Genomic DNA, 25,926 nt, shown 5'->3' with positions numbered 1-25,926 from the left:
AGCAACTTTTTAATATATGAAAATGCATGGGAATTTGCTGATTTATTTATCGCAGTTGTACACTGACTATATTCATATGAGTCTGTCCTGTATATGCTTTTAGAAAATTATAGTGGCAGGTTTGTTTTGTTTGTTTTTATTGGATTTATATGCCAGGTACTGGAGCCCACTGCTTGCTCAGGAAACCAAAAGACTTGGTAAATAGTAACTATTTCATTCGAAGAGATCATGGCAAGTCTACCCAGAAAAACCATTTTGGAAGAATGCCCAGATTAAGCTCTCATGTTCCCAATTCGCCATCACCTTGAAAAAGATTACCTGGCCTGAGTTTAAACTATAGTTTATTGAGGAAAAGCTATGTGTGTGTGTGTGTGTGTGTGTGTGTGTGTGTGTTGTATTTGTGCTGATAAATAAATAAAGGGAGACTAGTATAGATCCATTTCAAGCTATTTAGCTCTCATCAACTAGCCATACCCTTACTGGGATTCGAACCAGGGCTGTATTACATATTAGGCAGTTATATTAGCCACTAAGCCACAGGCTCTCCTCCTTATCAACTGAGCCAGGGAAATAGGTATGTATTTGTGTTACAACCCCTGCTATGCCCAAATATGGGAGGGATGACTCCCTCTTTCTGTCATTCGGCTCATCAATATTTAATATAAATATTAAACCAAGCTTTAGATTTTAAAAGGTTTCCTGCAAGAGATGTATAGCTATATAGATATATCTTTCATGTATGTATGTGTGTGTGTGTGTGTGTGCGTGTGTGCATGTGTGTGCGTGTGTAATTTTACATAAATGCCACATTCATTGAGAAATACTTTCTGTAAAACCTTGAGAAAAAAAATTACAGTTTGCTTCCAGGTGTTTTACAGAACAGATTCTATCCAAAGTAAAGACAACACTCTGCGGTTTATACTGTTCATTCTTTGAAAGATATCTTCTGGGCTGAAAATGAATTCCACCTAGCATCATTTATTATTATTATTATTATTATTATTATTATTATTATTATTATTATTATTATTATTATTATCATTAAAATAGCACATGCTTTCACATAATTTCCTAATTACATGATTAACACTTTTAAATATAGTTTCAAAGTGACGTTTCTTCTTGCATGAAGGTAATGCCAAATGTATTTTTCCACTAAGCAAGCAAAAGTGATTGATCTTTCAACTTATAAATCATCCACTACTTTACAAACAATCCAGATTTTCAGAGCACAGTTGACTGAACATCAACATAGTTCTCTCAACAGAATGTCCCTTTCCAAGGAAGTTGGCCAGTTTGGACATGTAAAAAAAAAAATTAGAAGAGATGACACTTTTAGCATTAATTTGTTATTTTTTTTCAATGCAGTGCTACACACCGATTAGTAGTGTCCTCCCAACACATAGTTATTATTACTATGCACATCTAGGTGAACCTGCGTGTGTACATCACACCCATGGAAGTGAAAGGAGGTGTGAATCTTTTTCAGAGGTGTGGTGTTCCCATCAAACAATGTCAACAAATGGGAAATAACTACATGGCAGTGGATTTGATGATGAATTTAAAATAAGAGGAGAAACTCAGAATAACCACCCAAGTCAAAGAATACCAATTTTGTTTTTAATTTGTATGCAAAGAGGGAAATACCTTTACTTTTTTAAACTAGTGTGTTTGAGCTTGTTGATTGTAATATTGAGACAGAAAAGGGTGGAGACGTGGGAAACATCTTACACATAAATGTCCACACACATACATTCATCATATTCCAGTTTGGCACTAAAATAGCCACCACTAATAACAGTAGGTTTTATACCTGGGGTGCATGATGGCAGGCACAATTTTGAGATGGATCAGAACAATGAGTTCTCCAGTTTTTGGTGAAGAAGTCAAAGTTGTATACCAATGCAGTGAGCCATGTACATTGGGGAAACAAAACAATCACTTCATAAACACATGGAGAACAACAGAGCATAGGAGAACAAACACATCAGGGCAAGATTCAACAGTTGATCTGCATTTAAGGGCCACTCTTTTGAAGACAGCAAACTCCACATTTTGGTCAGAGAAGACCAATGGTTTGAAAGAGGAGTCAAAGAGGCCATCTGTGTCAAAATTGAACAGCACCCTCTCAACAGAGGGAGAAGGCTACAATATCATCTATCTCCAGTCTACAACACAGTTCTTTCAACAGTTCCAAGAAGGCTCCGTACACATTCACACTACTCAGGTATGACCCTGAGGACACAGAGGAACCTCCAAGTGGCCTCAATGGCTCTTTAAAAGAATACAAATGACTAGCTGTCTTCAAGGTGTATAAATCCTTCCATTCCCCACCATCCTGTCAGAGCTGAAGAAGCTTTTTGGATGAGAAACGAAACATCTTCAAAGAAAAAGAAAGAAAGTCAGTTGTCTCTTGAAAAAAAAGCACCTTTGGGATAAACTCATAACATTTATTCTGAAAAATATTTTTCTAGTTATACCCAAAAGGTAAAATTCTAAGAGATTCAAGGTCATAACACAGTCATTAAAATATTTTAATTATCAGATTTCTCCCACCTTTTCTTATAATGAAGTAATTAATCCTATTTCTACTGCTAAAGTACTTTTAGAAGATGGTTTTAACCTGCACAATATGTGGAAAGAACATTGGATAGAATAATGCCTCCACAATATCAAAGTTTGCATTGCATTTTGGAAAAACCATCTAGATTTGACAAGCCCCGTGTGATATGGACAACACTGAATTGAATTTGCACTAGCCCTGGTAGATATGCAGATGCCCTCTATAAGTGGACCAAAATACCATCATGGAATTGTAACTATGGGGCCGAAAAACAAACCATCCAACATATAATGTCAGAGTGTCAGAATAGAGCCTATAATGGAAACTTTGCTGATTTCCTGGCTGTGACAAATAATGCCAAAAATTATTAATCTAGACCTACATTTATAATGCTTTATAATTTTATATTTTAATCTCTTTAATTTTATATTTTTATCAAAATGTGATGTGAATGTGCCATATAGTAAATACATAATAATTATCATTAAGTTCCAAGGATTATATTTTTAGTTATTGATTGCTTCAGTGCATTCACTATTAGAAAAAAAAACCAGAGAGAATCTGGAAGAGTATACATATAATTATATATGCACTACATGCAAATTCATAATATAACAGTTTATAATCTCAGAAAATTATGATATGACATAAGCCTGGCATAGGAGTGGCCAGGGAACTGGTAACCACAGCAGCGTCTGATCTGGAAATGAATACATATAAAAAAAACAGAAACCCGGCTGAGGCAAGGAAAAAACATTGTAGTTCTAGGGGAAATAATTACTTGTATTTGAAAGGAAAATATTACTGCTTTTAGAATTGCATAAATAGGAGCTCTTTCATAGGGATTTCTGGAGTAACATTCAATAACTCCATAATAGATCATTAGCAATTAATTCCTACGGCAAGGACAGTTTGAACCTTGATTTGAGAAAGAAACTAGACCTATTGTCATTTAATTTTACATTTAAAATTGATTTAAATATAAGTCAGTTAATTTGATGGTTGGACAGAGATGGGCTGCTCCCGGTTCAGCCCAGATTGGCCAAACCGGTAGTAGCGGTGGCAGGAGGTTCCGCCCACCCATCTGGACATGTGCAGAAGCATCGGGCATGCAGAGGAGCGCACGTGGGAGCGCACCCAAACCGGTAGTAAAAAAATTGGCAACCCACCACTGTGCTTGAACTCTGGACATGCATAAGGTAGTATGTAATTTGAAATAGCAGATGTGAATTTTTGAGACTATTAAAAGAAAGTGTTCACAAAGATGTCCTAATGAAAATCATTGTGGCTACTGATATTAGGATGAATCCAGTTTATCTTAAAGGAGTTCTTCTGCACTGGAGAAAAGAATAATCATGGTATAGCGTAGTAGCGTTAAAACTTCTTCTTTCTCCTTCCGCCCCTTATAAGAGCCCAGAGACCCTCTAGAGCAGAGGTATCAAACTCATGTCATTATGGCAGCATTACGTGACGTATCGGGGCCTTTCCCTCCCCCTTCGCTAGACTGGGCATGGGCGTGGCCAGCGCGTGATACAGCCGACCCGCGAGCCAGGAGTTTGACAGCCCTGCTCTAGAGAATTATGCTGAAATAATGATGTTTCCACTTAACAGAATACTGTAAGCTTTTTATTCCCTGAATTTACAAATAAATATTTGTTAATCCAAATATAGATGGGTTAAATATATTGTTGTTAATATCAATTGCTTTAACATTCGTTAACATACATTAGAAAAGATGCATTAAGTAGTTCTCAGGTTATGACCATTTGCTCAGTGACCTTTCAAATGTACAATGGTGTTGAATAAATGGTACTTACAATGAGTCCTCATAGTTCCAGTCATCACAGGATCCCTACTGTCATGTGATTACAATGTGAGAGCTTGGCACTTGGCTCGAGATTAGGTCATGTGATAATCATTTCCAATCCCTTTTGATTTCCCTAAGCAAAGTCAACGTGGAAGTTGGCAGATGGACAAAAGTCATGATCATATGAGGTCCTTGTTTTAAGATCTACACATTGGGACTGCCAGGTCTGCCATTGCTAAGCAAGGTGGCCAGATCCAGTCCCAATTGCTGTTGTAAGCCAAAGAGCATCTGTAATGTGGTTGCTGATTAAAAGCATGCCATTACCTGTTTTTACCTGATATGTTTAGAGGTCTGGTTGATGTGTATATAGTTGATTTTATCTGCCTAGTATTATTTAAACCTTAGCTGGGCTTTAAATTAATTACTTCTCAGTGATCTCACAGATCATAAAATGATCTGTAAGTTGAAAACAACACTTAAGAAGAAGGCAAGAGAAATAGCTTAGTTTCTTTATTTATTGGAAGTTACAGGCGTCATTTTTTTCCTTTCTAGAATCAATTATTCTGAACTATTTTTTGTCACGGTGGAAAAAAATGTATAAATATATTTGTCTTTTGTAGTCTTTGATATGTGACTGTATGTGCAAACACAGCTGGGACAGCACTACTGATGACTAAGTATTTTCTAAGAAAAATTAAGTATCCCAGATCTAGAAATGGGTGACTCAGATTTAGGTTGCTTTTTTTCTCATTGTTCGATTTTTAAATTCTGTTCTGTTCCTTCTTTAGAAACTTTATTTAAAAATATTACAAATATGTGTCCACGTGGTTGAATGCATATCAAACATTTGTTTGTGTGCTTGTTGTTTGTTTGTTTGAATAAGCAAACTAAGCTGTAGTAATGACATTTTTAAATTTCTCCTAAAAAAATAATTTTTCCCAAGTTTCTATTTCTACTGAAAAATTAGGGATCTGAAAATTCTTTCCTCCTCCTTAACTCTTGGGCTTCAAATTCTCTTGCAATGCAGTAAGCACTGCAGTCCCAGTATAAACTTTTTGGAACAAGTGGGGATGATTGCTTTTGTCTTCCTGTCTTCATAATAAGTAAATATTTAAAAAGTAGTTCCTGACACTACAAGAGTCTCTAGCTTTGTCTATCCTCTCACTTCTTTAAAATCATGTAATAAGATAACACAGCCAGGAGATCCAAGGAGCAGAAACTTCTGACCTTCAACTTGGAGCAGGTGCCTATAGCTGAGGGGAAAAATACAGAGCAACCAATGGTAGAGCTTTGGCTTCCTCTGCTTTAAAATGTCATGAATGTTTTCTGCAGGTTTCAAGAACTTTAGGACTTCCTACTTTATTACTGCACTGCTCCTTAGTGATCGATGTTGGTTTCCCCCCCCCCCCCAAGTTCTCCTCATCTTATTGATACAGGATGTGTCCATAATAGAAGTATTGTTGACAATATGGAGTCCTTGGTGTTTCTCAGCCTTGTTGTTTGCTTCAAGACGTTTCATTACCCATTGTTACTTTTTTAAAACAATGAACATGTGGGACTTAAATTTTAGAAATCTGAAATTTCTTCATAGAGGAGGCATGTGTTAGTGCATGTAGAGAGGTTTTAATTCACTGGATTTTTTTAACAGTTATCTTGCATTGATTACAATGTGTATGCACATACACATACTGATACAAAGGCCAATGTAATGTGGTGATTAAGATGCAGGATTAAGAATGGAGAGACCCAGATTCTCCCCTTAGGCCATCTAGAGACCTTGGGCAGGTCCCTTTCTCAGCACTAATCCACCTGATTCTATGTCCAGCTGGATGAACAACAAAGTCCATCGTTACGTCATGCACTGATGAAGTCCCTCATCACCTCATGCACTGTAAGAACTGGGCGAGCACAGTGCAAACAGAAGTGGACTCTACAATCATGCAGGGCAAGTGCTAACAACAACAAGCCACCCACACAGAGACACACACCACCTTGGAATCTGGTTTGGTGTGTGTTGTAGAAATGCTTAAAAAGTATAAATCTATAGCAGTAAAACCAAATCGATGAATAACTTAAATGAGACCTGTTTAGTACTTTCTTTAAAAAAAATAACCCACAACGTTCCACTTTCCACTTCTAAAGTATGGAATCAATTTTCACACCAGGAAATAAAATAAATTAATTTCATGACTGATTATTTTTTTCTAGGAAACTGGTTAATATTGAGAGCTGTACTCAAGCTATATGAATATTTCTACCATGGGCTAAAGCTAATACTGTAAATGTGATAGTCAGATAGATAATCACGTCAGAAGGATTCCAGGTGGCTTCAGCAATAAAACACATGGCAATGTATAATAAATGTTCTTCCTCTATCTCTTAGTAAAACTATCAGGTCAGAATTGTAATCAATGGGAGAAAAGCTCCCAAAAGACAAAAGAGAGATCAAGGGCCTATTGAAGCAGGACTGGTTTTAAAGTTTTTTGAAAAGTCAACCAAATAAAAGTCAAACATATCTCCAAAAGTGAAGTGTTCTGCATCATTGGTTCTGCCACTGACCTCTGCAGTCCATTCCCTTAATTTCTCAAAGGGTCAGGATCCTAACATTCCCTTTCAAAGAGACTTCCTGGATGGGCAGATTCTATTTGGAAGAGGCAGTCCGGAAATTACCTTGCAGTCCAAATCTCTTAACAGCACAATCTGAATTGGACCTGCAAACCTCTTTTAGTCCACATGAAAGAAATGTGGGAACCCGTTATTCAAGAATTGCCTCATCAGAGCAAGATATTCCTGTCCTTCTACTGCCCAGCCCATGGTTGGTCTGCCAACCAGCTTAGGTCACAACTGCAGTCCTTAGCTTTTTGTCTACAGTTCAGTTTGTGACTCTCAAAGGATTTATGCCACAGCCTTATCTTTATGTTTCTGGAAAATGCCTTCCATGGATATCTAGACATCTGGTACTTAATTTTTTATGTAGGCAGATGATTGCATTTTAGTGGGATATATTTACTGCTACTTAAACAGCCACAGAGAGTCAGGTATTTATCTCAAAGCAGACTCCTCAACACATGAACCTCTCAAACAAAAGGAAGAAAATCAGCTGTTGTGATCTCCAGGACTTTTAGTCCAACAAATAATCTGAATATAGAAGGAAGGAGAATGATTACATGTTTTGTCAAGGCACCTGGTATACCCCAAATATGGGAGGGAGAATACTGCTTCCCTTTTGCCTTTCATCTTTCAGCTGATAACTGCCTAACATGTAAAATAGCCCAAGTAAGGGTATGGCTAGCTGATGTGAGCTAAATATCTTGAAATAGATCTATACTAGTCTCCCTTCAGCTAGCCATACCTTTACTGGGATTTGAACCTGGGCTGTTTTATATGTTAGGCAGTTGTATTAGCCACTAAGCCACAAGCACTCCTCCCTTATCAGCTGAGCCAAGGAAATGATTCAGTGTTATGTCAAAGCACCCGCGAGCACCCAGTGTGCTCCCTCCCATATTTGGGCACACCAGGTGGTTTGATGTTTTGGCAAGGTCTCACTTGCCATCTTCAGGCTGGTGTTTTCAGCTTAAAGCGTGGTCGGAGCTGCTGTCTTTCTATAAACCTTGGTGGGTGGGTGGGTGGAGTGCTGGCTTTGTTTTAGTAAGTGGATTGATTGGCTGTGTGGTTGTATCATGATTGGTAGATTGGTGCTGATTGGTGCTGGCTGTGTGTCTGTTGTTGTTTTGTGTTGAAACGGCCTGGGTGGTGGGTGGGGCTTGTTTGTTGACTAGGGCTGGTTTCCAGATGTCTGATAGGCGGGAGGTATTGTCAAGTTTATTCATGTTGTGGGGGTGTTTCTCTATTTCGATAGCTTCCATAATTATTCTCTTGTTAGGGTGTTCAGTTTTGGAGATTAATTTGGTTCCTTCAAAATTAATTTCATGTCCTGTAGCTTTAAGGTGCTGGAAACGGGAGAAAGTTTTTTTCTTTTTTTCTTACTGTGTTCTTGTGTTCTGCGATGCATGCATTTATTCTCCTGTTCATTTGTCCTATGTATGTTGTAGGGCAGATTTTGCATGGTATTTCGTAGACTCCTTGGTTTTCTAGCTGGATTTTGTCTTTGGGGTTTCTTAAGATGTTGGCTATTTTTTGGTCAGTGTTGAAAGTTGTCTTGATATTGTGTTTGTGGAGAATTTTGCTGATTTTATCTGTGGTGCTTTGATGTAAGGGAGGAGGGCGATGCCATTGTCCTGTTCTGTGACTCGTTTTTTGGGAGGAGTCTTCCTTTGGATTAGGTTGGTAATTGTTTTTCTTTGGAATCTGTTGGAGATTAATATATTTCTGAGAATGTGTAATTCAGTTTTCAGATGGTCTTTGTTGGCTAGGTGTTTGGTTCTGGAGATGAGAGTCTTGGCTACAGAGTTGGTTTGTGCAGGGTGGTGATGGGGATGTGCGTTTAAGTAGTGGTTGGTGGTTTTTTTTTCCCGGTAGACGGTGTGTCCTAGGGAGCCATTGGGTTTTTTGTAGATTAGGACATCCAGAAAGGGAAGTTGTTTGTTTGTTTCTATTTCCATGGTGAATTGTATTTTGGGGAGTAGGCTGTTGAGATGTGTGAGGAAGTTGTCCAGTTTTTCTTTCCCGTGTGGCCAAATCACGAAAGTGTCATCAACATATCTAAGCCAAAGTTTGTGTTTGTGTTCAGATTTATCTAAGGCGTTAGTTTCAAAATGTTTCATGTATAAGTTTGCGATGACGGGTGAGAGGGATGATCCCATGGGTGCTCCTTCTATCTATTTGTATCTTTGTCCATTGTGGATGAAGTATGTGTTGGTTAGGCAGTGGTTGGTCAGGTCCAGGATATGTTTAGGGGGGTTGTGTTTGTTCTGGATAGCTGTCAAGGCATCTTTTATAGGCATTTGGGTGAAGAGGTATATGACATCGAAGCTCACAAGTAGGTTGCTGGGTTGTAGGTTTTGTTCCTTTTATTGTTTCTATGAAGTGGAGTGAGTTTTGTACGTGTGAGGTGATGGATTCTGCGTAGGGTTGGAGTTGTTTGGCAAGGAATTTGGCAAGATTCTATAGAGGTGAGCCTATGGAGCTGACTATGGGTCTGAGTGGTGTTCCTTCTTTGTGTATCTTGGGGAGGCCATAGAGTTTGGGGCATCTGGAAGATTTCTCTCTGGGGATGATTCTTTGCTGGATCTCTTCACTGATGGGAGAGGCTTTTATTTTGGATTTGGTGGTTTTTTCCAGGTAGGTGGTGGGGTCTGTGTTTACAGGTTTGTAAGCGTGGTTTTGGAGTAGGTTGGATAGGCTTGGTAGTCAGACGTGTTCATCACCACTGTGGAGTTACCTCTGTCTGCTGGGTGAATGATTATGTTGTTGTCTTTACTCAGGTTGGTGAGTGCTTTTTGTTCTTCTTGCTGTAAGTTGTGTCTGGGTGAATTACTGGAGCAAAGGATATTGGTGACTGCAAGTCTGATTTTATTGGCTTCATCTGGGTTGATTTTGGTGAGTGTAGCTACAACTCCGCATATGATGTCTTCAGTGGGGATGCATCTAGGGGCGACTGCAAAGTTGAATCCTCTGGAAAGGACATTGGTTTCAGCTGTGGTGAGGGTTCTGTCTGATATGTTGTGTACTGTTTGTTTCATGAGTTGCTGTGGAGGGGGGTTGGAATTCTGTTGTTTTTCTAGTCTGTGGAGTTTGTTGGTGTCTGTGTCTGTCTTGTAGGAGGTTTCTATTTTGGCTCTCCAGAGGGCTAGTTGTTTGGATTGTTCCAGAATGCTGGGTGGATTATGTTGCTGAGTTTGAGGTGAAGAGTGAGTAGGTCCCGGTTGGTTTGGTCTAGTAGGAATCTGACTTTAAGCCGAAAACACCAGCCTGAAGATGGCGAGTGAGACCTCACCGAAATTTTTGGTTCTCTCATACACATTCTAACAAGGCTACCGAAACATCCATTTTATGTTAAAAATATTTGTATTTGTAGCACACCTTTATTATTTTTACAAGTAATTCAATGGCAAACATCTCCAACACAACTTCCTCTTCCTATTTACCCTCCCAACACAACCTGTAAAGTGGATTGGGCTGAGAGCCAATGGGATGAGAGAATGTTAGTGATCCAAAGTCATCCAGCTGGCTTTAGTGGCTAAGGTGGGACTAGAACTCACAGTCTGTCTCTTTCTAGCCTAGTGCCTTAACCACTAGACCAGTGGTTCTCAACCTTCCCAATGCTGCGACCCTTTAATACAGTTCCTGATGTTGTGGTGACCCCCAACCATAAAATTGGTGTCTCAGTTCCTAAGACCATCGAAAATATTTTCCGATGGTCTTAGGCGATCCCTGTGAAAGGGTCGTTCGACCCACAAAGGGGTCCTGACCCACAGATTGAGAACCACTGCACTAGACCAAACTGCTTCTTTAAGGAATGGCTGGTGCTAAACTGTTCCCAATAATATAGCCTCCAAAGTACCTATTCTCTGTTTTTCTCATTTTCCTCATCTATAAAATTTATTTCTATGCAAAAATAAATTAGATTGGATTTAGTTGACAGTTATTTAATTAAAAGCACTTACAAAATGGGACACTGGGTTTAAGTTTCAAATAAAAAAGCCATATCTGTAATCTCTTCTGTAATAGGAGTAATTTATTCTGTTGATGCAAAAAATAACCAACACCCAACCTCTACTATTTAATATCTTCTTCCCGATCTTACCTTTCTTTATACTGTGCAATTTGGAGCTTGAACAGCAGCTTTCAGTGATTTCCCATCGGCTTTAGGGACTCAAAAAATGAGCAATTGTGAATGCGTTGGCATTCCGCCTGGACTGCCACAGCAACATACAGAGTTCTTTATTGAGGACTGGTCTTCCCAAATCTTAGCTATTGCCAATGGTGTGGTAGTGTCAGCTCACTCTTTTTCACCAGATTTTTAAAATAACTGGCATTGTTCATATTTTGAAATTCAGTCAAGATGCTTTCGCTGCTTCCTTTCTAAAAGATTCCTCCCAGCAACCAAAGAATTGATATATTTGGAAACAAGTTGCTTGAAGTCAAACAAACATTTTCTTTCCATTTCTATGCAAACTGCAGCTTTAGGGAAAAACCATGCATTTATTTTAAGGCAGTGGGTTTGCCAAATTAGCAAAGAAACTACAATACAGTGAAAGAGACTAAAGCTCTATAAGAGAATTCCCCATACAACCTTCCTCAACTTTATATTCCCCAAATGGTTTGGGAAACAACCCCATAATTACCAATGTAACATCAATTCTGAATTAAAAGCTCTCTTAGGTAGTTCAACTCATGCATTTTCACCCTTGCAGTTTTCTTGGCAGTGTTATAAAGTAGTTTGCCACTGCCTTCTTCTGAGACTTTAAAAAAACCACCCTTTATCTCTAGCATCAATTCAGGCATCAAGAAGTGCCCCATTCAAATGCTAACCAAAACAAATCCTGCTTAGTTTCTGAGATGAGCCCAAGGTAATTAGAAGAGAAATTATTACAGTTAAAATGAAGTCATTGATGGGGGGTGGGTTTCCAAGAAAAAATAACTATAAAAGAGGATTGCAATGAAGAAAAACAATACAAGTTATAAGTTTAATTGCAGACATCTTCAGTTTGATTAGAAGAACTTCAACCCAAGACTATAGAGTAGCAGTGACAGTCAATGTTTGTAATGCTGTATTAGATGGACCAGTGATTAGGCTCAGTTGAAGGAGATTTTTAAGCATAGAAAAATGTCATATCAAAAATGTTCTGTTTCTCTTGGTCAAATAATTAGCCCTGAAGCCATTATCTTCCCATATAGAATGATAGGTATGTACTATTACATATTATGCTCTGTCTAAACTTACATTTGTTCATGAGTGGGAAGTCCACGTGTTTACTTAAGCTATTGAAGCTCTCTACAGCTTCAACCCCAGAGGTGAGTTTCTGCCAGTTCACCCCAGATTGGGCAAAGCAGTAGTGGCAGCAGAGGAAGGCTCCACCCGCCCACCCGCCCGGACGCATGCACAAAAGTGTCACGCACACGAGCGAACTGGTAATAAAATAAATTGAAACCCACCACTGTTCAACACCATATTGTATTTTTCTCCAGAGTCTTTGAAATAGTTTTTTTTTGCAATCAAAATGCATGATAGGGATTGGATTTCACAAATTCCGATCATGCACAAGCATAATTAAAATAAGAGCTAGAATCAGAAGCTTTAAACTCTCTGGACTTCAACTCTTAGAATTTTCCCATCAGCATGGTAGCTAGGGAATCATGGGAGTTGAAGTCAAAAAAGCTCAAAGTTACTGAGGTTGAAAAACAATGCTTTAAAGGAAGTCCTACAGAGCTGAAAAAAACTAAGTATTTTCCCCCAGTGGATTTTGACTCTAATATATAATAGATAGGATGCACTATCAACTATCATTGTAAGAACTACTTTTTAAAAATGGGTCATACCTCAGAACAGTTTTTCTGGGCCCAGCTCTCATGTTCTGTGATTCCCTACCAAAGAAAGCCCCTTAATTTTCAATTGACCATAGATAGATAGAAGATTGACAGATAGATGGATAAAATGTGTGGTTTGTGTTAGAAAACTATTAGTAGACTCAGGAAGGATGGAGGCAGGCAGGCTGGATGGCTGCTTGGAACTGTACAATCGTTTTTTAAACTAGTACATTGATAGTCCCTCCCATGAGTCTCTACGGGGGAGTGTGGGAGAGCAAATGATAACATGTGCATCATAGCATCATTATACAAATGACACAATGTACATAGCTGCACTTGCATCACCATTTATTCTTTTTTTACTTACACTTTTATATTTATTTTAAAGATAGTATGTTACATATAAAATAACAATTAAAAAGAAAGACAAAAATTACAGACAAGACAAAAAAGAAAGGAATACTTAAGAAGTGTGCACAACATACATAGAATCAACATTAAACATACATTGTTTAACATCCACCCTGGTTGAATGTTGAGAAATATGTCTCAAATAAATCTGATAAATTCCCCTTCTCCTTTCACAGTGCATCTACAAATAATTATAAACTTCTTATCTATGCTTGCTATGTTTGGTTTATTACTATTTTACATCATATTTTTGCAAATTAGCATTTTGAGAATGTTGACATGCAATTCTATTTCTTCTTTGTTTTTCCACTTAGTTTTAAGTAACACTTTGTAGAAAGCAATAAAATTAAGGATAAGATTTAGCTTTCATCAAACAGAAGCAATATACAGGTTGATAACTGTTTTGGTACACAGCTTAATCTCTGTATGCCAAGTGTTTTAAATTAAAAATGTACAAGAAATTAATCTGGTTTACTCACTTATTTAATTATAGAGTTCAGACAAACAAAGAGGACCGATTCATGTAAAACAAAGGAACAAAACAGTCTCTTATCAAAATCTTTGGGTGTTTTTCTTCTATTCATGAAAGCTCTTTTTTGTCTGATGTTGTACAACTAATCTCTGTTTTGATAATCTGGATTACAGTTCTCATATCCATCCTTCATTTTAAAAAATCTAATTATGCATAAAAACTAAATTGCTCGCCACTACATTTGTTTATCTCTCCTAATTTTATTGCTGCACTGTGTTGTATTCCTGATGTCACAAGATAAGTCTCTCTTTCTTTTTAATATATGCTTATATAGGTATAGGTAGTCCTCGATTTACAACTCTAATGGAGGCCAGAATTTCCATGGTAAATCATGTTGGTCATAAATTGAGGCACCTGTGTGACTGAATCAATTTTATGATTTCTTTTTTGTGTGTGTGGTTCATCAAATGAACCCAGCGTCATAGAGCAAACAATGCAGCTTTATGCTGAAATGCCATGGTTACAAAGCCAGTCCACCCAGTCCTATGGGTGCTTTTTGCCAGAAACCAGCCATAAAGGCCAGACACCAATTAAAAACTTGTAAATTGTGCTCACATAACCATGGAATGCTACAACCCACTGTAAAAATGAACTAGTTGCCTAGCACCCAAAATGTGATTGTGTGATGTGGGTGTGGGTATGGGTGCCATTGTCAGAACTCCAGAACTGGCTCCAAAGTACCTTTTGTGGAGAGTGTCCATTGTAACTTAGAATGGTCACTAAGCAGTTGTTAAGTGAGGACTACCTGTATACGCTTATTCACTTGTTTCTAACAGCTGGATAATGGCAAACTATCTGGTAATAACCTTTAATTATTCAGTACAATTAAAGAATGTGGATGGCCATGAAAAACTGAGCCCTTAATCCTAGATGAAGTAGAAAATAACTGATTAGAAAGACTACATTGTTAAGGGTACAGTCTTTTGAGACGGAAAGATTGCTTAAAGCTCACTTTCCCTTAAGTGTTAACTAGAGTTAGTTAAAGCATTTTTAAAATGGGAAAAACAATTCCAGAGTGCCTAGGTTTATAAATGAATTCATTGACAAGAAAAAACAAGTCAGCAAATGTTGACACTTAATTATAGACAATTAAAATTCATGAATAGGATGTAGGTTGAGAACTCCAACTAAGAGCTGGCATTATTTGAGTGCATCCTCTAATATATATACAATGAGGTATGAAATTCACTGGGTGACTTTTAGCTGGTCACTCATTCTTAATCTTTTCTGATTCATGGGGTTCTTGATATTCGAGGTTAAATACTTACCTAGGCTCTTTGAAAGGACACTCTTCCTTTTACAGTTGTCATCCAGTCTACTGAAGTATCTTCCTTATGTGAAGCATTTATTTAATATTCACAGAACTGTTTTTACTTCTCATTCAATGCAGTGTTTCTTGGGGTACACAGGGAAACTCAGATGTGCTGCGTAGTGTAATTCAAGACAAGATAAACATATTTGATATGTTAGAACAAGAAATTTGGACCATTGATTTTTTTAACACTCAAAGCCTCTGGACAGCATCTTTCTCTTTCTCTCTCTCCAGAGACTTTATATATATTTATGAAGATTAGATCCTAGAGGCTTTGAGAATAGGAAAATTAGTGGTGGCTGCCGTGATATTCCCTAGAACTTTCATTTATAAAACTAGAAAGGACGACTAACACAGCATTGCGGGTTGCTTGTATTATTTTTACTGTGGCTGTTGCTACTGTTTTAGTGTTGTTTTTCCTCATCACTGTCACCATATGCTTCTGATAAGAAGGATCACAAGGGAGGATCTATGAGAATGGCTACTTTGCCCAGAGACTGCGAAATCAAGCATTGATCCTGGTGCCAAGTTGAACCTGATACCTATTGATCCACTCCATTCCCCCTACTTCAGATGTACTTCGGGGGCTTTCTAAAGGGATTGTGCTGACTGCTATAAAGATAATCAAGATTACAGAGGGCAACTCAAAAGTAAGACTAATATCTATTATTCACCAATCTAGACTGCAATGCTAGGACAAACTCATTTATGGTACTTAAGTAGGAGGAATACATGCTTGAAAAAAAAATGAAACAGATGTACGTAATGCTATACACCCCCCCCCCCCGATGTACTGGATTTCAACACCCACAGTCTCCCAGCCAGTAAAACAGATTATTGAAGTGTAATATATATGGTGCATCTATTCTAAACCAAGTACATACAATGATAATGTGACTGATAGATCAAGTCAAAGAACTACCAGTTAGCATTCAACTTCCAACAGCGGCCTGCCTGATTTGCCTCTACTTGACATACAGAAGTTTTTCTTACATGTTTTCCTTCATGGAACATTACCTTAGATTAGCCAAGGGGCTTGCATGACCCAATGCTGGTATGGGCTATTATCGTCAGAAGTGTAACACTTCCAGAATAGCAGCATTATGAACTGGTGAGACTAACTAAATACAATCCATGAAGAAGATAATGGCAACACTCTAGTATTCTGCTAAGAAAATCAAATGGACATTCATGATACTTGGAGATGATCCTTCCTCATCTCCTCACACTCCAAGTCCAGTAAGGTACCAACAAACAGCAGTTAGGAATAAAGCAATAGCAAGAGCACTTAGACTTATATACCGCTTCACAGTGCTTTCCAGGCCACTCTAAGCAGTTTACAGAGTCAGCATATTGCCCCCAACAATCTGGGTCTTCATTTTACTGACCTCGGAAGGATGGAAGGCTGAATCAACCTTGAGCCTGGTGAGTTCAATCTGCCAAACTGCTGGCAGCCGGCATCAGCAGAAGTAGCCTGCAGTACTACACTCTAACCACTGCGTAACTGCGGCTCTTATGCTGAGGTTGGACTAAAAGTCAAAGGGACATCAGTCACTGATGTGGCCAGAGGCAAAACGAATGTTCAGTGCTGCAAAGATACGTATACCATTTGCATGTGGTACAGCAGAATCAGGAACCAAAGCAAATTTGATGTTATTAGAGAAAAATAAGAAGAGACAAAGGGTGATCATTCCCCTCCCTCCCAAATTCAAAAACTGGGATAAGTCCCATGGTGACATACCATGATATCCATGAAATTAGGAGTTGGAACCCAAAAGGTAAATTGAACTATCCAGAAGCTCAGATGCAGCTTTGCGACATGATGTGCAATATAACTGCAACATTCCTAACCTGTCCCTTAAACCCAGTTGCAAAATAGGACCTCACTTCTGGTTATCGTCCTGAAGAACCTCTTCTATGACAGCTACTACTCCTTTTATCCTACTATGTGCATTTGATCGATGTAGAGAGGAGAAAATAACATTCTGCAGCCATCCAGTTCTCAATAAGACAAATCTGCCTTCTGATCAATGGTGCGTAAACATTTGTAAACCCTTGAATTTGCAATATTTCTGGATGTAAGTGCCATGCTTTTTGGAACCTACTGTATTTTGTATAAATGAATCCCATATTTCTTTATACCTATCTATACAAAGTCTATATCTATAGACAAGCCATAAGTCAAAAACCCTATATTTATTCATTTGATTGTTAGCTACATATTTGTTTGTGGCAAAAGTCGGTGAACCTCTAGAAAGGTTCCCACTTGAAGAGGAAATTAGAGCCAGGTGTTTCAACCAACGGGATGATACTCCAATGGGAGTGGGGTGGTGGTGGGAGGTCCTGCCTTGAATAAAAAAATAAAAAAATTATGGGTACTGAATATCAAAGTGTGATCTTCACAACATAGTGTGAAAGTGTGTCATGGTTCGAGCAAAGGAGCTAGTTGTTGATGCTCAGCAAGATGGAAAAGATGACAAAACTGTTTCCAAAGAGTTTTGACTCCACCATGTCACTGTCAAGTAGATTGTATACAAATGGAGGCAATTCAACAACGCTGTTACCTTCCCCAAGAGTAGCCAGTCAACCGAGATTATACCAACAGCAAGGTATGTAACACTCCAGGAAGTGATGTATGTATGTCTAAACAATATGAATTTGTCTGCAGCCTAACCTTTCAACCTTTGTTGCTGTACTGCTACCTACCTGGCCCGCAGTCAAATGTAGCTCCAAATCAAAACTAATTGTTGGAATATTACATTCCTGAGTGAGTGCCTCTAATGTGAATCTAACACCACCCACATTCTAAAGGTCACATATTTTCATTGTGATTTTCTCCCCTTTTGGTCAGGTTGTGAAAGTATCCATGGAAGCATACCAAAGAAACTGCCTACAAACACCTTCACACAATGCTTTTTCATGAAGTGTTGACAGAAGAATGAACAGAAAAACAAACATCAGCAAAAAAAAGGGGGGGGGGGAGAAGAGGAAAGAGCAGGCTTTTTGTCAAAATGTTTTCCTTACATTGAAGCCATGGACCCCATGCCCTGTAAAAGAAACAGATTTTTTTCCCCCAGTATGAAATAATATTCTTTCAACAGTTCATAAAGAAGCAGTGGCGGAACAGGGGAAATGATGGGTTTTCCTGTGCATCTTGCTTCATTTCCTTTCTCTTTACCTTTATACGTAATATGTTTTTTGCTCGATTTGGCTTTGCTAGAATCAAGCAATTTCAGAGTAACACATTTCAACTAATTGCTTAGGCAAAAACCAGATGTAAAGATCTACTAGCAGCAATATTCTTTTTTTTTAAGTGCTTTTGAAGGCAACTTGCTCAGCTTTAAATCTGAAATGTAACATATTACAATTAAGTCAATATAGTACATTTTTAAATGTAAGTGCTGCACTGGGCTTAGAAAAAAGATGCTGATTTTAAATTATCCATTTACTCTGGATTGGCAGTTTCTAGTTGGCTTTTTGAACATTTATATTGACGTCTCACTATTGTAAATTAAAATAAATGAAATGTGGTAAGTACATTGATGGCACTATCCCTCATTTAAAGTTATTTTTAAAAAGAATACATAAAAGTAATGTTCACTTTTTTAAAAAAAAATCAAAGCATTAGCCTCTAGCATTCTTATTTGCAGGAACATGTTTAAACTCTACTGAGACCCAAAGGCATTTTTAGAAAATGCAAATAGTTGGTATCTATAATCCAACGCCTTCATGAAAATATTTTGGATAGAGAATGAATGAATGAATGAATGAAGGAAGGAAGGAAGGAAGGAAGGAAGGAAGGAAGGGGAGGCAACAGGAACAATTTCATCAGTTTGTACTTTAGTAAGTAGATGTTTCATGGTGGCCATAGTCACTGGGGTAGCCAGGTAGTAAAAACCTGAGCTCTCGGAAGATCACTTCCGGTTCCTGTAGGTGGCGGACATGTTGTCCGCTGCTCGTCTCCTCGGTGGGCTCCTTTTAGGAGCACAGGGGGCCTGGAGGGGTCTTCTGCCATAGGGCGGCTTGCTGGAATCCCCCAGACTCAGCGGCAGCCAGCGGTGGTGTTTCCAGCTTCGCCCCAGGAACCGGGGAGCGGAGGGGGGGCATGAAACAGCTGCTGGCTGTCTGCCCTTTCGCCGAATGGGCTCTGGGAGGAAAGAGATAAGCGAAAAAAGAGCGGCTGAAGTGCCGGTGGGGAGAGATCCACCCTAACCTCCTCGATCATCATTAACAGATAAGCAGCAGACTATTGTAAGTTTTTGTTCAATCCATTTGAAACTGGAAGATTAGAGGGGGGTGTTTCTTTCCCCTAACCCCCCCCCCAGGACAACGCGGCATTTGAACTATCTCTCTCTATATTGGAATGGAGAGAGAACAAAGGCTGACTTGCCACTTGTACTAGCCATGTGAGAAAGATTGATATCACAGCTGCAAGACGTTATCGCTGAGCTGTTTTCTTAAAAGGAAAAACCTTATGGAACTCCTTGTTCTTCTCCCTGCGAAAGGAGGAGCCAAGATGACGCTCCTCCATCTTCGTCTTTGTATTTATAAATGAAGCCTGCCTTTTGAAACTACCTTTGAAAAAAAAAAACCTCTGGCAATTGTTTTAATACCCTCTCTGAAGGAGCTCTGGATCTTCCTGTTACGTGGACTTCCTGATTAATTTTGACTATTTAACTTTTCCTCTTTCTGATGTACCTTTGTGCCTTGGAACTGTGAAGGAGAACTGACTTTCTACTTTTGGATTTGCCTGCCGTCTTGGACCTGCACAGCTGCGCACTCCTCTGACGCCATTTTCTTTGCAAAAGACTTATCACCCCTGAACGCAGATAAATGAGGCCCAAAAAACCACTAACGGGCAAGTCATTCTCCACTCCAGCTTCTGCCACCTCCAGTCCAAGTATGCAGCAGACGAAAATTACTTCATTGTTACAACAAGAAGGGACTGGAGAAAGCTCAAAAGAACTGTCTGTTAACCAAATCTTTCAAGAAATTATGAGGGGTCAAAATGAGTTGAAAAAAGAGGTGACAGATCTCAAAGATGAACTCAGAGCTGTACAACATCATATAACAGAAAACAAACAAAGGATCGGGGTTTTGGAGGAGGGGGCAGCTGGATTGGGGAAAGAGGTTAAGGCAGTCCGGAAGGGAAATTTAGAACTGGAAAACTTTATGGCAAAAATAGAACTTGAAAGAATGTCCTTTTTTCTCAGATTCCAGAACCTACCAGAAACAGAAAATGAAGATCTTAAGGATATTATGAGTACAATTTTAGCAGAATATATTAAGAGAAATAAAGAACAGTTGTGGTGGGATATGGATCTGGTTTACAGGATTAATTCAGCATATGCTAGAACACACAATGTTCCAAGGGAGGTACATGTCAAGTTTCTTAGGAGGACCACGAGGGATGAGGTGCTAGGGGCCCAAAGGGAGGGACCATTAAAATATAAAGATAAAGAAATTACCATTCTTAAGCAAATTCCGAAAAAAAATAAGGGACAAAAGGAGGAAGTATTCCTCCTTATCAAAGAAATTATACAATAAAGGAGTTTGGTTTAGATGGTTATTGCCAGAGGGAATGTTGATTTTTTGGGAGGGAAATAGAATTAGAATTAACACAGTAGAGGAGGCAGAAGCCTTCATTAAAAAACATAGTTCTTTCCTAGAAGATGAAAATAGGGGAGGTGGTGAAAAAAGCAGTAATGTGCAAGATATGATGGAGGGTGGGGGGGGCTGTGGCTCCATCTGGGGACAGGGAGGAGGGAGCAATATTGAAAAGGCTCAGGTCACAAAAATAAAGGTATTTGAAATACATGTAATTGTTGATATACTAGAAAGTGACAAAGAAAGAGATGATCGAACATATGGTTGATATAATGTAAAACAAGATTCTGTCTATGCTTATCTTTTATACCTTATTTTTAACATTGTAAAAATTGTGAGATTGGGGGGGATTTATACCACCGACACGGGAGCTGCCAAAATTTTCTATGTACCTTTCTTACCTTTCCCTATAAATGTTTAAAAACCAATAAAATTCTTTTTTAAAAAAAACCTGAGCTCTCTCTTAGGTAGCTATTTTGTGAAAGTACCCAGTATACTGTATATTTCTACCATCTTTCCCGTCTCTTGTTCCCTGTGTGTTTATCTCCAGAGATAGACCTCCATTTTTAAGAAAAGCGAGGAAATTGCAGAAAAAGGGCATAGAAGAAGTAAATGTTGGGAATGTATAGTTTATTTTTCTCAATAAAGTCTATACTACTTGATATACTTTTTATTCTTTAATCATGGGAAATTTTTGAATTATGTAGTAAAAGTTTTCTGAAATAAGATCTATGCTTCTTCCATAGACAGACATATACTCAAAATTAAAGTCTTATCGGTATATTATAGGCATCCATGCCAGGGGTGGGTTCCGGCTGGCACTACTGCCGGTTCATTTGTGCGTGCGCTTCGCTGCGCAACTGAAAAACAAGATGGCGCCGCTGACGGTGCTGACCGGGGAACCAGTTCAGGGGCATGGCAGGCTGGGTTGCTGCCGGTTCCAGCAACCCAGGCCGCTGAACCATTATCGTTTCAGCCAAACCGGGCCAAACCGGTAGGAACCCACCACTGATCCATGCTCAAGAAAATGCCCTTTTTAAAGCATAGCATGGAGTGATATATCAAACGCCAGAGTGATTTTAAAACATCAACAAAAAATTTCTACAACCTTCATTATTAGTTTCTTATCCATTTGAATGAGGCTCAGTTCAGACACATGATTCCCCAAAACTGATTAAGTATAAGGTAAGTAGGCAAGAAAAGGATTTGTGCAAGGTAACTGTCTTTTTGTGTGTGTGTGGCTTCCATTCGTTCCTGGCAGAACAAGATTGTCAATGGATTTGACTCCACCCCAAAAAGCAAACGAATGGCTAATCCTGGTAAGTTAACAAGACAGCTTCTGTACAAAATGTTGATTGGAAACAGAATCCATTTTAACAAAGCACAGGGGGATCCGGTTCTCTCTTATTTTACTTTCCAGATAAAGCAGGGATAAAAATAAGAGTTGAATTATAACCGCATCGCTGCATTGTTTTGTAAGGATCCTATGTTCCTCCCTGAATTGTTAGCTGACTTCTGAACTGCAAAAGCTGTTGACATATTTCTCAAGTAACAGTTTTAGAGTAATATTTCTGTGAGCAGCTTTACTTTGTTCTTAATTCTTATCACAGGTTTCCTGAATAATGTCTGATCAGCTTGACTTTTGTTACCATGTTTACCTGTCTCTCTTGTTACTTTAGGTTCAAATGACAAGGAAAAGAAACTCTCAAAAGAAAAGGCTGCAGAATAGCTATGGCAATCTACAGTTCAAAATCACTACTGAATGGGGCATTGACTTCTGAATAAGAAGGAACAGTGGACACAGTGTTACCTGGAAAGTTTTAATGCTGGATTTGTGACATGGTGCTGGAAGTCAGCTATGTGCCTTTGGATACTTCCCTTGAGGTCTGCCTGGCTCCCTGACCCTCCTATTTAAAATGTTTTTAAAATGTTTTTAAATGTAACTTCTTCCTTACTACCTCTCACACTGCCCTCCTCTCCTCCCACATGAAGCTGGATCTTTTTGGCTTTCAGAAGTTGCACGGTGGAATGAATGCAAATATTTTCCTTTCCCTGGAAATCAGCCAAGCTCACTTTTGAAATCTTTTGCTTTTCTGAACCATTTCAGATGTATCTTTCTCCTGAATTTTGTGGGCCAGAAATGAACAAAATACTCACTGTGTCCTGACCAGTCGTCAGGGAACTGCTACTATTTCTTCCTTTTCTATGAAAAATTCAGTCCTATTATGCAATCTAAAATTGCATGTTTCATTTTTGAAGTGTCCGAGTCAAAAATTTCACAGTCCTTTTTAAATGACAAATTTCTCTTAACTCCTTGTACATTTGACTCTTTCCAAAATGGGACAACTTCACATTTTTTGTCTTACATTTCATTTTGTTATTCTCTTCTACAATGTCCAACCTATCAGGAGCATTCTGAATTTATTTCTATTTCTGAAGTGTTAGTTATCCAATCAGGGTTTTTTTGTTACCTGCCAACTTAAGAAGCAGATCTTCATCTCTTTACTGAATCCTTAATATCAACATTGCAGAGCATGTGGCTCAGTAGAGTCTCTTGGAGTCCCATGCCACAACTCCTATGATTTGATACAGAATTATGAATAAATATTTTAACATGCTTTGTCAAACAGTTGATGGCCAATGGCATGGAGCACTTTTGATATATCAGATTGGATGGTTGGTAGTGGTACTGATTATTCAGAATCGCTCCATAATTTCAACAGTGGCTGCTGTTGTCACTTTAATGACTCTGAGCGTAGTGTCAACACAGACACTAACCCTAACTCTAAAACAATCCTTTTTGGCTTCATATCTAAATGGTTGTACGACAACATACTGTGATTAGTCTGGACCAGTAAGGTTCTCCCATGAAAATCTGCTGGTTGTGCTTGATTTTCTTGAACTAGAGGTAAGGCTAGAAGATACTCTTCCTCACTTATGGGTCTTCTAATTTGGAATAGCATCTCCCTCTGTAGAAATCTTTTGAAAATGAGATAACATAATCTTCTGCCAAGTGTGATTAAGATCTTGTGAGAAGTGTGCAGGAGGAAGGTCGTGTTTATGATTTTGTTCTTGCGGTTTCTTATCTGTTATGTGTTATCCTGTTGTTTGCACTCCATGTGTTTGAATTTATAGTTTGCTATAATTCATTGTGTTATTAAGCATCAGAAGCCCCTGGAGACTGTGGCGCCTACTTTATAAATAAATAACGAAACATGTGTTTCATCATTCTGATGTTGGAACCAGGCTTGAGGCAGAATTCAGCGTTCATGTGTTACTGGAATGAAAAAGTGAGAAAACCCAAATCAAACTTTTTGTCTATCTAGTAGACAGACAGATAATGTTTATCTAGTAGACATTAAGGACCAACAAGCCTCTATTCATCAAGCAACTCTTAATACCCTTTACATTTTATTTGGTGCAATTACAGTGCTTAGTGTTGGGTTTCTTGCTCTTCCTCAGTCAAAGCCCAATACATAAACTTTGGCAAGCACTTCTGTGCTCATCAAAGAACTCTTTGAACTGCCAACTTGTTTAAGGCAACTTCTCTTTTTAGGATAATCTTCGTCATTAGAAAAGGAAAAAGAAGGCCTGTTAGCACTGATGTTTGGTTTGCAACACTCAGCACTAAAAGATCTGAGAAATATACTGAGAAAACAATTCATTGAAGCCTTACTGGCAATATAAAATTGTTCCTAGAAAACCAAAATATGTGCTTATCATGGGCCAAAAGGTAGATTAAGAAACTGAGGTTCAGTGAGTGCTTGATGAAGTTGCACTTCCTTTGAAAAGTGTAATTCTGGAATCAACCATGACCTGAATGACTAAGAAACTCCATAAATATCGGGAATCAACCCTGATCTGGTTAATCAGGAGACTGAACAAATCCCTAAGGTTTTTATTATAAAAACATACTTCTGATTAAAGGTTCTTCTGTTTGATTTGGAGGTGTGAGGTTTTGTGTTGTCCCCCCCACCTTTTCCAGGAGTTATTCTTACTTTTATCCTATGCTGTTCTTTTCTAATTTCTGTTAGCAGAATGAGGGAAAAGTAATCTAAACCCTTGACTCTTTCCTCTCCAGTCTCCAGCGTTACACTTACTGCTATTCTGGACAATCCTCACATTTCTGTGAGATACTTTTTCTTAGGATAGGGGATAAATGCTAAAATTGAACACCTTCCTTCAGTTAGCAACTTAAATCAAAAGTTGTCCACAGATAGAATCAGCTTTTTTCTGGCACTCTGGCAACCATATTTATTAACCAATTTGAGTGATACATGTTCCACACGAGACAACATTCTAATATGGCTTGGGGGGTGTTAATTCATCCCTGTGAATCATTTTCTCTTTATGTCAGCAGTACCTCTAGATATTGGCTTGTCCTTAAAACAGAATAGGAGACAACGTTTCTGGAGATCTATGCTGGCAACTTCACAGTATATTTAAGAAAATATACAATAGTATTAAAAAGACTCTGAATCCCACAAAAACCTTTCCACTATATAAAGCAGGGGTGTCAAACTTGCGGCCCACGGGCTGGATGCATCACATGCTGGTCCCGCCCCCGCCCGGTTCAGTGAAGGGGGGAAACTTCAGTGACATGATATGTCACATCATGACACCATGACGATGTGGGTTTGACACCCCTGATATAAAGAGTTGGGGTTGGAAGAACAGGCTATTAGCTGCATGGAAAATAAAGATTTTGCACTGTACAAAAGAACATTTTCAATAGTCCCTATAATAAACAAGTTGATTCAGCAAAGTCTTGGGCAGATCCATCCAATTTGAGTGTGATGATTACATGCCCCTCCTCAAATCCCCTCAAGGATTCTTTTGCCAGAAAATCCCCATATATGTATTTGCACATATGGAAAAATATATCTGTGAGATATATCTGTGAGTTGTTGTACTATTTGAGTTTGCTCACATCACATTTTGAAATTTTCTTTGATGGCCCTGCCTCCTTTTCCAGGGTAGCTCTCCATGGTCAGTCACATGCAGACCTTACTGAACAAAGTTTGTATAGCCCTTCCCTATGTCAATAAAGTTGAGTGGACCAAGCATGAAGCCCTCTTCTATGATTGCATAATGACCATCTGCATTTGCTTGCCTTAAAACAAGTTTGCACAGGCAGGCTCTTCTCAAAGTGATTGCAATCTTGGCAAGTCTTGAAAGGACTTGGAAATCCATTTGGAAACCACTTATCTAAGAAGGTCTCCTATTGTACCAATTGCATAATCTCTCTGCTGTGTGTGTGAGAG

The sequence above is a fragment of the Natrix helvetica genome (assembly GCF_964273705.1).
Source record: "Natrix helvetica genome assembly, chromosome: 1".
Classification (NCBI taxonomy): Eukaryota; Metazoa; Chordata; class Lepidosauria; order Squamata; family Natricidae; genus Natrix; species Natrix helvetica.
Note: the sequence above shows the minus strand (reverse complement) of the source record.